Source organism: Camellia sinensis, chromosome 14 (genome assembly GCF_055761805.1).
Source record: "Camellia sinensis isolate YWXY chromosome 14, ASM5576180v1, whole genome shotgun sequence".
NCBI classification, from domain to species: domain Eukaryota; kingdom Viridiplantae; phylum Streptophyta; class Magnoliopsida; order Ericales; family Theaceae; genus Camellia; species Camellia sinensis.
The window spans coordinates 145,008,256-145,011,536 of record NC_138974.1 but is presented as its reverse complement, the minus strand read 5'-3'; positions in this window follow the sequence as shown (position 1 = coordinate 145,011,536).

The window sequence follows — 3,281 nt, the reverse complement described above, 5'->3', positions numbered from 1 at the left end:
TGGCATGCCGGCCGAGCCCGTGGCATGGCATTCGAGCCGAGGTCGTGGCATGGCATGGCATGCGGGCCGAGGCCGTGGCATGGCATTCCGTCCTTGGCATGCGGGGCAACGCTGTGGCATGGCATGCGGGCCGAGGCCGTGGCAAGGCATGTTGGCCAAGGCCATGGCATGGCCCGCTGGGCAACGCGGTGGCGTGGCATGCTGGGCAACGCCGTGGCAAGGCATGCGGGCCGAGGCCTTGGCATGGCATGCGGGCCGAGGCCGTGGCATGGCATGCGGGCCGAGGCCGTGCCATGGCATGTTGGGCGACGCCGTCGCAAGGCCTGCGGGCCGGGGCCGTGCCATGTCATGTTGGGCAACGTCGTAGCAAGGCATGCGGGCCGGGGCCGTGGCATGGCATGTTGGGCAACGTCGTAGCAAGGCATGCGGGCCGAGGCCGTGGCACGGCATGCGGGCCGAGGCCGTGGCATGGCATGTTGGGCGACGCCGTCGCAAGGCATGCGGGCCGAGGCCGTGGCATGGCATGTTTGGCAACGCCGTGGCAAGACATGCGGGCCGTGGCATGGCATGGCATGCGGGCCGAGGCCGTGGCATGGCACCTTGGGCAACGTCGTAGCAAGGCATGCGGGCCGAGGCCGTGGCATGGCATGTTGGGCGACGCCGTAGCAAGGCATGCGGTCCGAGGCCGTGGCATGTCATGCGGGCCGAGGCCGTGGCATGGCATGTTTGGCAACGCCGTGGCAAGACATGCGGGCTGTGGCATGGCATGGCATGCGGGCCGAGGCCGTGGCATGGCATGTTGGGCAACGCCGTGGCAAGGCATGCGGGCCGAGGCCGTGGCATGTCATGCGGGCCGAGGCCGTGGCATGGCATGCGGGCCGAGGCCGTGGCATGGCATGTTGGGCGACGCCGTAGCAAGGCATGCGGGCCGAGGCCATGGCTCGACATGTTGGCCAAGGCTAAGGCATGGCACGCCGGGCAACGCGGTGGCATGGCATGCTGGGCAACGCGGTGGCAAGGCATGCGGGCCGAGGCCGTGGCATGGGATGTTGGGCGACGCCGTAGCAAGGCATGCGGGCCGAGGCCGTGGCATGGCATGCGGGCCGAGGCCGTGGCATGGCATGTTGGGCGACGCCGTGGCATGGCATGCGGGCCGAGGCCGTGGCATGGCATGTTTGGCAACGCCGTGGCAAGACATGCGGGCCGTGGCATGGCATGGCATGCAGGCCGAGGCCGTGGCATGGCATGTTGGGCGACGCCGTAGCAAGGCATGCGGGCCGAGGCCGTGGCATGTCATGCGGGCCGTGGCCGTGGCATGGCATGCGGGCCGAGGCCGTGGCATGTCATGCGGGCCGAGGCCGTGGCATGGCATGCGGGCCGAGGCCTTGGCATGGCATGCGGGCCGAGGCCGTGGCTCGACATGTTGGCCAAGGCAAAGGCATGGCACGCCGGGCAACGCGGTGGCATGGCATGCTGGGCAACGCGGTGGCAAGGCATGCGGGCCGAGGCCGTGGCATGGCATGGTGGGCAACGCCGTGGTAAGGCATGCGGGCCGAGGCCGTGGCATGGCATGCGGGCCGAGGCCGTGGCATGGCATGCGGGGCGAGGCCTTGGCTCGACATGTTGGCCAAGGCTAAGGCATGGCACGCCGGGCAACGCGGTGGCATGGCATGCTGGGCAACGCGGTGGCAAGGCATGCGGGCCTAGGCCGTGGCATGGCATGTTGGGCAACGCCGTAGCAAGGCATGCGGGCCGAGGCCGTGGCATGGCATGCGGGCCGAGGCCGTGGCATGGCATGCGGGCCGTGGCCGTTGCATGGCATGTTGGGCGACGCCGTGGCATGGCATGTTGGGCGACGCCGTGGCAAGGCACGCGGGCCGAGGCCGTGGCATGTCATGCGGGCCGTGGCCGTGGCATGGCATGCGGGCCGAGGCCGTGTCATGGCATATTTGGCAACGCCGTGGCAAGACATGCGGGCCGTGGCAAGGCATGGCATGCGGGCCGAGGCCGTGGCTCGACATGTTGGCCAAGGCTAAGGCATGGCACGCCGGGCAACGCGGTGGCATGGCATGCTGGGCAACGCGGTGGCAAGGCATGCGGGCCGAGGCCGTGGCAAGGCATGCGGGCCGAGGCCGTGGCATGGCATGCGGGCCGAGGCCGTGGCATGGCATGCGGGCCGAGGCCGTGGCATGGCATGTTGGGCGACGCCGTAGCAAGGCATGCGGGCCGAGGCCGTGGCTCGACATGTTGGCCAAGGCTAAGGCATGGCACGCCGGGCAACGCGGTGGCATGGCATGCTGGGCAACGCGGTGGCAAGGCATGCGGGCCGAGGCCGTGGCATGGCATGGTGGGCAACGCGGTGGCAAGGCATGCGGGCCGAGGCCGTGGCATGGCATGCGGGCCGAGGCCGTGGCATGGCATGCGGGCCGAGGCCGTGGCATGGCATGCGGGCCGAGGCCTTGGCTCGACATGTTGGCCCAGGCTAAGGCATGGCACGCCGGGCAACGCGGTGGCATGGCATGCCGGGCAACGCGGTGGCAAGGCATGCGGGCCTAGGCCGTGGCATGGCATGTTGGGCAACGCCGTAGCAAGGCATGCGGGCCGAGGCCGTGGCATGGCATGCGGGCCGAGGCCGTGGCATGGCATGCGGGCCGTGGCCGTGGCATGGCATGTTGGGCGACGCCGTGGCATGGCATGCGGGCCGAGGCCGTGGCATGGCATGTTGGGCGACGCCGTAGCAAGGCATGCGGGCCGAGGCCGTGGCATGTCATGCGGGCCGTGGCCGTGGCATGGCATGCGGGCCGAGGCCGTGTCATGGTATGTTTGGCAACGCCGTGGCAAGACATGCGGGCCGTGGCAAGGCATGGCATGCGGGCCGAGGCCGTGGCTCGACATGTTGGCCAAGGCTAAGGCATGGCATGCCGGGCAACGCGGTGGCATGGCTTGCTGGGCAACGCGGTGGCAAGGCATGCGGGCCGAGGCCGTGGCATGGAATGTTGGGCAACGCCGTGGCAAGGCATGCGGGCCGAGGCCGTGGCATGGCATGCGGGCCGAGGCCGTGGCATGTCATGCGGGCCGAGGCCGTGGCATGGCATGCGGGCCGAGGCCGTGGCATGGCATGTTGGGCGACGCCGTAGCAAGGCATGCGGGCCGAGGCCGTGGCTCGACATGTTGGCCAAGGCTAAGGCATGGCACGCCGGGCAACGCGGTGGCATGGCATGCTGGGCAACGCGGTGGCAAGGCATGCGGGCCGAGACCGTGGCATGGCATGTTGGGCAACG